Source organism: Cebidichthys violaceus, unplaced genomic scaffold (assembly GCF_023349555.1).
Source record: "Cebidichthys violaceus isolate CVI_PGR_0920_01 unplaced genomic scaffold, fCebVio1.0.p SCAF_9, whole genome shotgun sequence".
NCBI classification, from domain to species: Eukaryota; Metazoa; Chordata; class Actinopteri; order Perciformes; family Stichaeidae; genus Cebidichthys; species Cebidichthys violaceus.
This window is the reverse complement of record NW_027176975.1, coordinates 9772034-9785800: the sequence shown is the minus strand read 5'-3', so window position 1 is coordinate 9785800 and position 13767 is coordinate 9772034. Positions and strand designations below refer to the sequence as shown.

The window sequence follows — 13767 nt, the reverse complement described above, 5'->3', positions numbered from 1 at the left end:
CCTTTGATCTAAGAGCTGCGTTAGTGTAATCAAGAAAACTCTGGATCTAGTATTAATATTCAGTATTAATAAACAAAAAAAGGAAAAATAAAAAACAATTGTACGATACACTTGCTTATATTTTCATATGAAAGGAATACAATGCAAAGCATTTTTGTGGCTTTTTGTAGTTTCTATAAGCCAGAATGTGTTTTTTGATAGCTTTGCTAATAAGAGACGGATAGTTCGCCCAGAGGGGAATTGACAGGGCGCCGCTGCCCTAAGCCATTAAAGACAGACTGAGATCCAATGCTTTGCTGAACTGTTTTATCTTTGTAGAGGTTTGTTTTTAAACGTGTATTTCTAATTATATATAATAATGGTAATATTAAGATTCTTTAAAAAAAAATCTGTGAAATTAACATGCTTGTGTATAGCTTTCTAATATATAAATATATATACTAATGATTTTTGTTGGTTTCTTAGTGGAGTTTCTATGTGCAGTTGCACATGTTGTCTGGTTTGTTTAATTTGAGCCCTGAACAGTGCTGTTCAGGCGTGTATTTAGTCTAACCTTCAAAACCAGCTGGAAAGCATTGCCAGGGTTTGTGTGACGGAGGAAAAGACAGGCCTGAATGCTAAAACACAACCTGTTAGTGGAAAATGTCATGAGACTGGAGGTGGGGATGACACGGAAATAAAAGTTGACACCTGATGGTACATGATTGTCATGCTGATGAGGAAATATGACTGACCCTCCATCCATGTCTAGAAGCATTTGAATGCATCAGATATTTCATTCTTAGCCTTAATTATCCAATTTCATAATGTCAATCTCGTAAAACATGTTATTGACAATAGCGATGTTCAGTTCAATTTCAAATCTTCACCACAATCTTGGCTTGTGTTCCAGATGTTGCACAAGCCCTGACCCAATCAATACAATTTTTCTTTTGAATCATATTTATATAATGTAATTCTGTGAGTGCATTGTGATTAATTACCCCCGATCATTTGCAAACCTAATTTGATTCGGTGTCGTCCTCTGACTCCTCATGTTCCACTCTTCAGAACAGGGTTCCACATCATTTACCACATGTCACATGACAGTTCAGCCTCAGATACACAAGGACAAATTGATCATGCTGGTATGAAAGAAGCACAATTGTTTATTTTAAATAAATAGCTGTTTTGATTTACTCTTTTTTAAACAATGAAACTAGCCACATATCTCTCTCTGCCTCCCACTCCTGTATCTGCTGTCACTTAAGTGTTATAATATTTCTATGTGCATATTTCATGCAGGTTCACTATGTTGTTACTGTATACAGTCTGTGTAGTCAAACAGGGGCAGAGCCTCTATAATGGTGTTCTTCTCTCTTTTTTTTAATTCAATACAAAAAGGTTGAGAAAAAAAATAAACATGATGTTTCAGGCAGCAAAAGTGTGGAGAAACCAAAGCCAGTGGCATTTCTGTGTTGTAAACTCAACTTTATTTTCACATTCATTTATGGTTTTTGCAAGCATTGAAACAAGACAATAAAAGAATTTGCTCAAATGTACAATTGGTTTCACATTTCAATTTCAGTCAATCAAATGTAGCTTTAGATGTCAATACCAACCACAGCAATTTATCTGTTTTGTTGCTCATTTGTCTCCCTGTGCATTGAAAAGGTTATATTCAAAAACATATTTTGTATTTACAATTTGTTATTTGCTCTGAATTCGCAAAACCATTCAGGCCTGATCATATGAAATGCATGCTTGCTGTCCACTTGATCAAAGTCTACCACAAACTAATTATCATGCTACTTGCTCACTGATTGAAATAATGCCAACATGTCCTGACGGTTGATTACAGTGCTGTAGTTTTGACAATAATTTTAACAAAGACAACAACGAAAACTTGTCTTTATATCTTTTTTTGTGTTTGTTAAATTTGAAGGCATTCTTTATCATCACCTGTTGATCAGTTGTTCTTTGTCATTATTATAATGGACTAAATGTTGGTACCGTAAAATTGACCTAAACAGTACCTCAACTGATGTTTTGAGAAGTCACTTGCAGTGAAAAAAGGAGACATACACCTGTACAGCCATGTGTAATAACCATGTAATACCATTGCTTAAGGTCCCTACATTCACATGGGATTCTTTGTTGCTCCACCGTGTTTGTGGTTTATTTAAGTTGTATTCAAAGGCTGAAAAGGACATTTTTTTCAAAAGAGTAATATGTTAAAATGCTTAAAAAGTCAGTCTGTAGTATCAAATGTAGCTTGTATAAACCTGAAAATGGTGGAGGTTTGGAACTAATGTTTTCTGGAACGCAAGAGCGGCTTTCAGCGGCATAAGCTGGCCTTTGTCGCCACTTGAGACTAAGATGGTATTAAATTAAATCCACATCTCTGTAACTCAAGGCACTTGATTCAGCTTTATGTAGTGAAAACGTATGGGGATGAAATAAAAGTCTCTTCTGATGGAGGAGAAGGCTATTTGTATTTTGCAGAGATTTCAGTAAAGTTACTGGCTTTCTTAGTTATCCTGATGTGACTTGGTGTGATTTCATTGTGTTTGACTTTTTTTCTGCATGCATCTCCAAACGATGGTTATACTTTCAAATTGTGCAGAAAAAAAAACCTCAACATGAAAATATTCAATGAATGAAAATCAGGGCATGATGCCATGTACCACCTTCCCTTTAAGTCAAGACATTGTATGACATTGAAATAATGACAACGGCCTCATCTTCATATTTGCTTCTTTCCATTTCCATTTAAAAAATATGGCTTTCTGACACAAGTATTTATACTGAAGACATTTATTTGACATTTAAAGCCAAGGTTTATCTCACTTAACAGTACAGTTGCATCATTATCTCTCAGTGATACATTATGCTGTAGACAATACAAATGGACCTAATAGTCACAGGGAAATACATACAGAAACAATGCAAACAGTGATCTGCTTATCAAAGAGATGTGAAAACATTCAAATGATCTAGCCCTACTCAGGACTATCTTACATTCCAAAAGAAGAGGGAGAAGGAAAGGGGAAGGGGAAGGGGAAAGAGAAGAATAAGAGGAAGAAGTTCAGTTAAATCCATCATTTCCTTTTCTTTTTTGCGACTGTCTGACGCACATAACCTGCAGTGGAGCTGTTAAGAACTGCGTATTAAATAATAATGATAGTGGATGATGCATTTTTGGCTTCTGAAAATACAATACTTAGTAAGAGCAGATACGTATTTATTAAGAGATGATGGTGTGATGAAACGACGGTGTCAAGACGCAAATACTGATTATTAAAATTAGATACATTTGATCCCAGCTGGGGGTTTGACGCTTTCTTTTCTGCATGGCTCGCATTTTGATATTTTTTATGTACCTACAAATCAAGTGTTTATTTTTCTTTATAATTTATAGCGAGTTAAGAAACAATCAAGCAAAAATATTAAAACTTCTAATCAAATTCGTTAGTGAGCTTTTCGCACTTTTTCTGTTTTCACAATGTAGCCTATCCCTGTAGCAACTTATTTTTCTATAGCTAGTATACTATCTATCATTTTTATATTGTTTTGTTTTTCGTTAGCTTCTTGGATACTACTGTTTGAAAGAACAGGCTCACGCCATTATAAGATGCAGTTCATATCAAATATTTATCTTGTTAGGCTGACTCCTCAGAAGACAACCCGAGCTTGAAGTGACGATACGTTAATCTTTTAAATCATTCCGACACATATTTAATAAACTCGGGCAGCCCTGTGTTCTCCTTAAATGAATCAGTCTCAATGACATCAAATCATTTCAATAGAAAAGTGTGGGTTTGATACGTTTACTGCAGACTACCTGGCTTACGATGAAGTAAATGTAAACACTTTCGATGTTTCTAATTGTAATTGTAAAACATGCTTATGGTACCATGTATATATATATTTATTATAGATATGATTATATAGATTTTCATCACGCAAAATCAGTGAGAAAAATTAATGAAAATAAAAAAATCAAATAAAAAAATGAAAGAGTGTGTCACAATCTTGCATCAAAGAAGCAGATGAAACATTATTTGATCTTTTCTTTCTTTCTTAAATTCCACATGTAATGTAACTACAAACATAAATACGTTCCTTTTTCAGTACAAGTGTGCCGAAAATCGAAGATAACGAAATTCTAACGCCAGTGAAATCCTTTCACAGTCTACTGCAGGCTGCAACCGAGAAACAATTTAATTAAAAATGATACTATGATTTAACTCAATTGGTGGTTTGTATAACATTAGAGTAACGGTATATTGTACGTGCTCTATTACTGCAATATATTTACACATACGACAATGTTCCTGCAGTATATGAATTATAAACTGTCTTGCGAGTTATTCGCAGGTTTGAATTAGGCCGCAGTCCAATAAGTCCTTCCACTGCTTTATTACATTAAGCTGCTAGTGAATCTGAAGGGGTAATTCCAGAAGCCTGTGGTGAAGAAGGTTGATAAAGTCAGTGGAGGCACCATATAATTTATTATCTGTCAGAAATAACCGATTGTGACAACAGTTCTCACAGTTTCTCAAAAGGTCAGGCTGATGCAAAACTCGTCACCGTTTGAACTGTTTGCTTCAATGTGATCAAACTCTTGTTAAACGCCACAGATGCAAGGCAAATAAAAAACAAGAATAAGGCCAAAGAATATGAAAGGAACATGCACATTTCAGGTTTAATCTAATACCATTACAAATAAATCATGACAGCATGTTTATATTAACTAACGCCTGAATAATGTTTTAACTCTGCAGAAACCTAAACTGTAACAGCATGAATAGGTCCAGTTTAGTGCCGTTTGCAGGATCTGTAGACACCAGTGAGGTGTGACATATTATCTGACTGGGCTGTGGCAATTTAGGCTTTCAACAAAAAAGGCAACTGTATTTAAAGAATGTGCACGTGCATGCACTGTGTATGTAATTATACCTGCATTTGGGTGGGGTAGCGGTGCCAGCTGGTGTACATGTAGCTTATATACCTACTTCAGTGTGCGTCCAGGCTGGCCACATTTTCATCATCAACATTCTCCAGAATCACCACTAGATGTCACCATTTCATCGTCTTGTCGACGAACCCCCCCCAACTCTCACCCTCCTCATCCTCATCTCCTTGTTGTAAATCGAACAGACATAAGCCTGTGTGCTCTCCACGAACTGCTTCACGAACGAATGTTTTTCTGGTGAGAGTAAGTGTAAGATATATATTCCTCCCTGACCGTTGAAATCTACACGTTATTGTTTAAGATTCGATTTTGAAAAGAAGATGAAAACATGTAAAATGATAATAATAATAATAATAATAATAATAATAATAATAATAATAACAACAATAATAATAAATGATAGTAAATAGTAATAATAGCAATACACATACACATATACATATAATACCCATTATGAGCTATAGACGTGTGTTTGTCCCCTAAAAGCGAAACACTGGACGGAACACGAGGCACTTCAAACCTTTAAAACTACAGGTAAGCTATTGAAAAAACAGCATGGGTTCTTTAACTTGGAGGTTTTTTATCCAGCAATTTCAAAACAGTGTTTCCAGGCTCGCATGCTTCTGTTACAAACTGCATAAGAATGCATCATAACGCTGATGTCTGGCCACAGATGAAAAAAAACATGTATTTTAATATATCATTTTTTTTGTCTCACAGGTGATTTCTGGAGAGAAATGAGCACACACACTTATTTGGCTTGCCTCGTTTTAATTGAAATATTTGCCAAATTATTGGCTCACATTACATCTCCATATGAGAGCATTTTAATATAAAATTGAAATACGAAAATCTGTCTCATTTGTTTGTCCCCTGTTTTAACTTATTTGTTTGGAATTTACAAGCCTGTTGTTTTTTCTTTGACTCGAACACGCGGCCTGGTGGATGCACTGTCACAAAACGCCGTTATGGGCTATTAAATGCTGCCAAGTCGTTTAATCCACAGGAACACGGAGAATACCCGGTGTCCATAAATTGTGTCTCTCCTATTCATGATTCAAATGAGGACCACTGAACAGCGCACTGCTCTCCTCTCTAACTCCCATTACAGACTTTGGACCTGTCTATGGTCAAGAGAAATATAGTGGTATTAAAAAAATAAAGGTGAGTAAAGACCTCGTGCGACTTCCCATGCTAATGTTGACTCACTTCTTTCCCAGAAAGAAGTGAATGGTGTTATCGAAGTGGACTTTTTTTTTTTTTGAATGAAAAGATGACACCCACCAATCGAAAGAATTAGAGGTTGGCTTAGATTAGTTGAATTAACAACCACCTCATACCCACGTTTCCGATCCATTTCTATAAACTCATTAAAATAAATGTATCTGTATCTTATTGGTCAAATTATAATTTAATTTTATTTTTAAAAAAGTGTGAAACACTACACACTCTTAACACTTAATGAGCTTAGTTATTTGCATGTTGAAGGTAAACGCATGGTGTGTGTGTGTCCTTTCTGGTGATAAAAAAACGTGAGTGATACAACATGGCGATTCAAGTAATATTCTAATATTTCACAACAAGTAAGAGTCAATAGGACTTCGTAGAGTGAGGAGCCCAATATAGGTTGTAATGGACTCCAGTGGCTTTGAATATCTTTACGTGAGCCAGCTCGACCACTGGTGTTGAGCCACGAGCAGTTTAAGAGCAAGGTTCAATGACGAGGGGAGTAGCCTATCGGGACTGCATCCCCTTTGGCTGATGCCATTAAGTTCGCAAAACGTCCCACCAACTTGAAAGAAACGTCGCACGTATCCAAGCACCGAGTTACAGCAGCCGGACAGTTGGATTTTTTTAATTGGAGGTAAGTTGTAACGTTTGATTTAGGACAAGCTTTCTCTGTGGAGATCACACACACGCAGTAAGTGCGACTCAAACGGAGAAACAATACAGATAGAGACACTTATATAAATGTCTGTCTTCTATTTCATATTATGTCATAATAGTAGAAATATTTCTCTAAGCGCAGTGCACTTGCATGCGCACGCTCGTCCCTGGCACTGTGCGCGTGCACGGACACCGAGGAGACAGCCTGAGCAATTGTCTCCTAAATGTCAGCGCTGCGTCACTGGATTTCTTACAAACTGGGCAGGAGACTTTTTGGTTATTCGTTTTCGCACAGCCCGTGTCATTCTCCTATTATGAGCCAGCCGTTTCCATCTTAAAGTATCACCTCCTCGGTATTACCTCTGGATCTCCTCTATTGTTTGCCCACCAGATAGCTCTTTGTTCATGCATGCATGCTGCATATGAGTATTCAAAGCCTTTCGAATTGCATCATTCAGATTAAATAATAACTTTAGAAGACCACAATGCCGCTGACATCGTGTCACTGCAGCCAACGTCTCATTAGCCTACAATTTGAATATGAAGTCTGACATTTTAGAATCTAAATTGCATCGCTATAGCCGGATAAACAAGGGCTTTACATCGATCTAAAAACAAACGCATGTAACATAAACACTGACCGATACGTGTGCAATGCAAATCTACCAACTGAATAATCATCAATATTAAAAATAATACGCACACCAGAGCCAACGGCGTCGGAGTATTGAGAATGGCGGAGCGGGTCGTCTCATTACGCATGGGCGGTTTTCCACGCAGGAACCACGGTTTCCCTTCTCTTCGTCTCTCCCGTCTGTCCCGTTCACATTAACGAAGCCTCTTGGAAAAACAAACAAGGCTATGTTGGCTTTTAAAACAGCAAACAAAAACCCAAGAACTGACTGGGGGGAAATTACTCCGACTGCGGCCAGGCGGACTATGTAGTAAGCGGGATTTGCATATTTTGATGCGCTAATTGCCTTGATGTATTTAAATATGGCTGCACGTAGCTGATATGCTTGTCTACGTCATTGAACGTGCCCTCGTTGTTAAACTAAAACGTGAATCCGGCTGAATCTAATGGTTACGCCTGCAATTAGGCAAAGGGAGGGGGGGGGGGGGGGGGGGGGGGGAGAGGATGCTTTGCGTTCCCAGTCTGCTGTCCTTTCAGTCACATGATGATTACCTGATATTGTCATTTTTAATCTGAGACATTCTGAAAAATAACAGAAAAAAACATCAAAAAAATTGTGACCGGGGAAAATAACAGATCATGTGTAGCCCAAAGCTTTTGCGCCATAGACAGAGATATGTGATATTCTTGTAAAGCGCTCCTACACGTTTTGCAAAAAAAAGTCAAGCATTATAACATATATTCACAAAACAAATAAAAGTATGTCATCAGCAAGATAATTAGCGGAAGACAGAGGATGGTAGGCATCTGACAGGTCACCTCATTCAACTTTTTTTTGTGTGAAATATTTCTCTTATCTTTCTTTTCCCTTCTCTCCCAAGGCTATGTGCGTGTGTGTGTGTGTGTGTGTGTGTGTGTGTGTGTGTGTGTGTGTGTGTGTGTGTGTGTGTGTGTGTGTGTGTGTGTGTGTGTGTGTCCACTTTGGGATGGGACACGCGCGCTTGTGTCTTGAGTCTTATGAGATTACTTCTTATTAGGCCACTGGGAGCAAGGTTAAATTCATAACTTATACTGTACACACAGATCCAATCAAAACAATTTTAAGAAGTTTAAAGCGCGGTGTTTTCCCTTTTCTTTTTATTATAGACCCCATTCTATACTTAGTTTGGGAATTGCATGTAGCAAATCATTTCCCCTCTGTCTGAAAACCGGTAAATGCGTTCCGTTTGTCAAAGCGTGTTAGCGAAGCGCCTGCAGCAAATTCATTACCACCCAACTGCGAGGCTCACTTCGTAACCTGGTCAGGGAAAAGGAGGGAGAGGTCCACGCCAGACCGCGAACAATGCTGCCTCAGTTCGTGCGTGCAACAAAAGAACCGAGGGAACTTGTTTGAATTTCAGAGCACGTCCTCTCCTCACACAGAAGGATGGACTTTACACCCCCCCCCCCCCCCCCCCCCTTCCCTTCTCCTCCTCCTCCTCCTCCTCATCATCATCACCTCCTCCCTCCTCATCCCACCCCACCACCAACAGGGGGGAAAAAACTTGCACACTCTGAGAGCTCAACTGTGCATGCACTTTTCTATTTGGTGCTTGTAGACGTTATGGGAAAGTTGTCTCTCTCCCTACATCTCTCTCCCTCTCCCCATCCCCCCCTCCCCCTCCTTCTCTTCGTCTATCATGTGCTTGGGATATGCTCATGCTTTGCACAGAGCAGCCGAAGCACGACTAATGCAGGCAACTGAGTGTTAACGGCAATTTTAAAGTGATGCCCCCCCACCAAATATTACGGCTGGGATATTTGTGGGGAACATACCACATCATGATACACACGGAGCCAACTGAACGCCGCTGTTCTTCCCCTGCTTGGGACGCTTTCTGATCGATTGCAGTGATTTGACTCACCTCGAGGAAGTAAGTGCAACTTTTGTGCCTGTTTTAATAGGGTGCGTATTGGCAATCGTCTGCGTAAAGGTTTCCCGTGTGCGCAAAAGTTGAATATAAGGTTATTGATAAGTGTATTTGTTATATTAAAAGTTGATTATGACCGACGATTCATGGTGAGAGTCTACGTATTTAGAAGGACATGTGAAGTTTGTGACTGTGAGTGTTCCCTCACACTTTGGAATGAGGAGGCACTGATTAGACTTTTTGGTACCTTTTAGAAGCAACTGTATACTCCAACTGACCAGTAACTTATGAAAGTCAGCTTCAGGCTCAGGTATATATATATATATATATATATATATATATATATATATATATATATATATATATATATATATATAGACACAGTATATATAATAAGAACATCTGTTTTTATTTTTTGTATCATTAATGTGTTTTCGGGAGCGATGAGTTTGAGATTAAAAATGATACAAATGGACAGATTCATTTACGTTCAGAAAAACGTCAGCATTTGTTTTCTTCCGGAAACGAGATGAAATGCGCTTAAACAAAAGAAAGTTCGGTTCACATTGCATGAATACGGCCACATAATGTATTGAATACACACCGTCCATTGTACTGTTCATCCATGCGTTATTACGCACGAAAGCCTGGTTTGTTCAAATAATATAGCTAATAATACGCATAGAATCGCGCCCTTCTGGTGTTTTTTTGGCTTCTCAGCACTGTAACACTAACCCTCATGGAAATACAGCTCATTATAATTTCTAGAGGATCAGCAGGTTGTAAGTTTCAAAAATGATGTTCTGTGATTAAACCATGGCCTCTGTGTGGGAGGCCTATTCTGAAGCCTCATTTACCCTAATGAGGTGTGCTTTATACTGTTGATCTTAACGATATCAAGTTGGCCTTACAGTTTAGTATTCACCAGCTCCACATCAGGGGGACATACTGATTGTGGATGTGTAAAAATTGGCACAATTGGAAAAAAAAAGAGCTGAACAGTGTATGCGTAAATTTGTGAATTTGGAATATTTTCCATAGTGCAAGTGACATTTGGACTAACTATTGTGTCACATGTTGCAGTTGGAATATGTGAATTAGAAAGGGATGAGTGAGACAAAGAAATAATAACAATAGCTGTGGCTGAACATTTGAGGGACACAGTGCTGTTTATAGTAAGAGATCCCTTATTGAAATGCACAGGCCTTGTGACTCATGTTTGCTCATTAAAACACCTCTGATTTGCCCCTCCCATCGACGAGTAAACTTGAGAGCCAGATCTAAAAATTGTAGCAAGTGAATGGGACCCCTGCAGAGAAAAAAATAAGTTGGTGATACCATTGACAAATAATACGGTGTTAATTTATCACCACCTGATAGTTCAATTCTCCTGTCACACGGGCGCGCGCAGACACACCCACACACACACACCACACACACACACACACACACACACACACACACACACACACACACACACACACACACACACACACACACACAAGCTCTCTCACACATGCAGGCACACACTAATTGAGTCGATTACTGTCAGAGGCTAACTTTCTTTCCTGAATTGGAAGTGTTTTATGGTCCAAACAGAATCAAAGTTGTGCACAAGGTACCATAACCGGACTCGCTATCCCGCAGTTGCATGCTCCTGCGCATGATCCATCACATGTTACACTGCTTGTTATTGTTGACCCACTTGCAAAGATGCTATATATTAACCCATTTGTGCTAAGCTATCGGTTAACTGCTTTCATTTCTGTGGAAAAGTGAGCGAGTTCACTCACACTCGTACAGGGTGAAGCGCTTCGGCTTTAATTCGCGTGAGGCGACATCGCCAGGCTACCTGAATACCATTGTAGTCTACCCATACGGATGCGACGATGACAAAAAAACACACGGGGTTAGTAAGGAATTCGACGCAAAACCGAGTACGTGAGAGCAATTTAACTTTTACAGTGGTATCTCTTGTATGAGAAGGAACGCAATGAGCGAGCGAGTAGCGTGTTATTGCGAATAGAAAAGGCAGCCTGGGCAAGAGACAGAAGACGCTGGCGCTCAGGAAGCTCCGGGATGCTCTAATAGAGTTGTTTCATTTTTATTGTGTAGTAGATAACACATCTGATCGTATCTTCCATTAACAGCGGTTGAATTGCTCTCGTTCTGTGTAAAAAACATATGGTTTCCCTTCCATCCATTTTCATCCCCGTGTGAGTGAGAGTGCGTGCAGACTGCTCGGTGCAAGGCGGACTTATTCCAGCGCGCTCACTGTAATGGATGGAGATTGTGCATAGATAGCAGGGTGCATTGGCGATTTTTTCATGACATCACCGTAGTTACATTGTCGTGGTCCGAGGCCTTTGACCTCACCGGGGTTGGTCCATATTTTGGCCACCCCCAGCCCCCCTATCGTTTGGGGATGGCCCTTATTCCCCCACTCTTTTCAGACCGACCGACCATGCAGCCCGCAGAACGGACCCTTTGGCTCAGAGTCATCGGCTTTATCTCTCCTTAAGTAGATGCTGGATGTGAACGGACAATTTAACAATCTTTGGTCAAAAAACAACCTCCAGTCTTCATAATCCGAAACATTTGCGTCGTAATTCCCTGTGCCGTTATTGCACTTTCCACAGGAAAACGGATTTCCCCCCATCTCTACCGTGTTTCTTCTCCGCCGGCCTCACAGGATATCTATTGCTGCTGCCACAACGACTTAATAGAGGCGAAAGAGCCTTTTGTGGGATTGGAGCTATTTGCATTGCAAATTAGGGCCCATGTGCAAGGATGACTGCACTTTACCCACGATTTTCAAGGCCTTCTTCAACTCAGTAATATTGGGTAATGTCAAGCGAATATGACATTAACATTGGGATTATATATCATTTTTTCGAAGAATTGCTCTCTTTTTACGCCGGGTGTATGACACTTCGGGCTGCGCAATAGTGGCCCTCAATGGAAAAAGGGGAATATAAGGAATATAATACACAATGTGACTTGAAAAACGGACACTGATTACTTTTGCTTAACAAATTTGAGTTCGGAGAGCTGGAAACTTGGAGACCAGAAGAGGAAATGTACATGTGGATTATTGCTGAAGATTGGGAAGTGGGTTGTTATCTTTGGTTATCTAGCTGTATGAGTGTTCTGCTCGTCATAAAGCTAGATAACCGAAAGTAAAAACTACTTCCAGACTCGTCGAGGACTTGTGAGGACTCATGACATATTATTGAATTTTCCCATGGACCAGATGTTATTCATAAATGACATTCATCTTGAGATTATGTTTGCCTTTTCCCCCACAATGTAAATATACGTTTATTAATTTGATATGTTCAACAGTATGGACAGCTTTGTTTTAGCATTTTCTTTAATTTGATGATTAACTTTTTTCAGAGAGCATAATGTACCATTGCTCTGCGCTCACCTATCCAGATTTAAACATGTACACACACGCACACGCACACGCACACACACACGCACGCACGCACGCACGCACGCACGCACACACACACACACACACACACACACACACACACACACACACACACACACACTATCTCTCTCTCTCTCTCTCTCTCCCTCTCTCTCTCTCTCTCTCTCTCTCTCTCTCTCTCTCTCTCTCTCTCGCACACACACACGCACGCACACACAACTTCCTTTCAGGCCTGATATTGCATGTTAAATATATAGCCTATGTGATCTATAAGGTATGATTTTAAATGTTATTTTTATTTGAATGAATTTTCAATTTATAGGCTCATCTTGAGCATTTCGTGTGAATGAAAGAGTGACATTTATGGCTTCTGTAGCAACCCACGTGTGCTTCTTATTTCAGCATGATCAAGTCCGGCCAGGAAACGGCGCTGGCATCCCAAACAGTAATAATTAGGACGTATACTGAACTGACAAAAATGGAGAGGGAGAGATGTGGGGGACTGGGTTTAGGAGAAGGAGGGAGGTGGCAGTAGAGAGGGGAGAGGAGGGGGGGAGGAGTGAGGGGATTGGGGAAATGTGTGTGGGGGGGTCGGGCCTGCTTAATTGATTCCGTTAACCGCAGTGCAGGAGATGTGAACGACTGGACGATCCCATTCCCACGCTCGGTGGGGCAAGTGGCAATGCCATGCCCAGGCCCAATATGACAGACAGCGCCGTGAGGGCCTGGAGGGGCTGGGAGGGGGGATGGGGGCCGACAGGGGTCATGAAAAGACGTCAAGTGCACCAGACTCATCTGCATCCCCAAAGAAAGAGGCGACGTTTCCCAGCCCCAGCAGACGCGGCGCTCCTAAAGTTGGAGTAGTAACGGTCTTGAATGCGTAATGTCTCGCCAATTGTACTGATAATGAGGACGTTGGGTCATTATCCTAAAACTATGC

General features: G+C 40.0%; 1 long non-coding RNA gene across 2 annotated transcripts in view; it reads left to right on the top strand.

The window, feature by feature from the left end:
- The first annotated feature begins 6699 nt into the window (after nucleotides 1–6699).
- The window catches only part of LOC137867442 (uncharacterized), a 39546-nt gene continuing 32478 nt past the window's right edge, over nucleotides 6700–13767 (top strand). The window contains exon 1 of one of the 2 annotated variants that reach the window (XR_011102173.1): nucleotides 6700–6821. This is a non-coding gene — a long non-coding RNA (uncharacterized lncRNA). Of the gene's footprint in view, nucleotides 6822–9051; nucleotides 9392–13767 lie in introns of those variants that run through there. The other variant, XR_011102174.1, reaches the window with a different exon arrangement.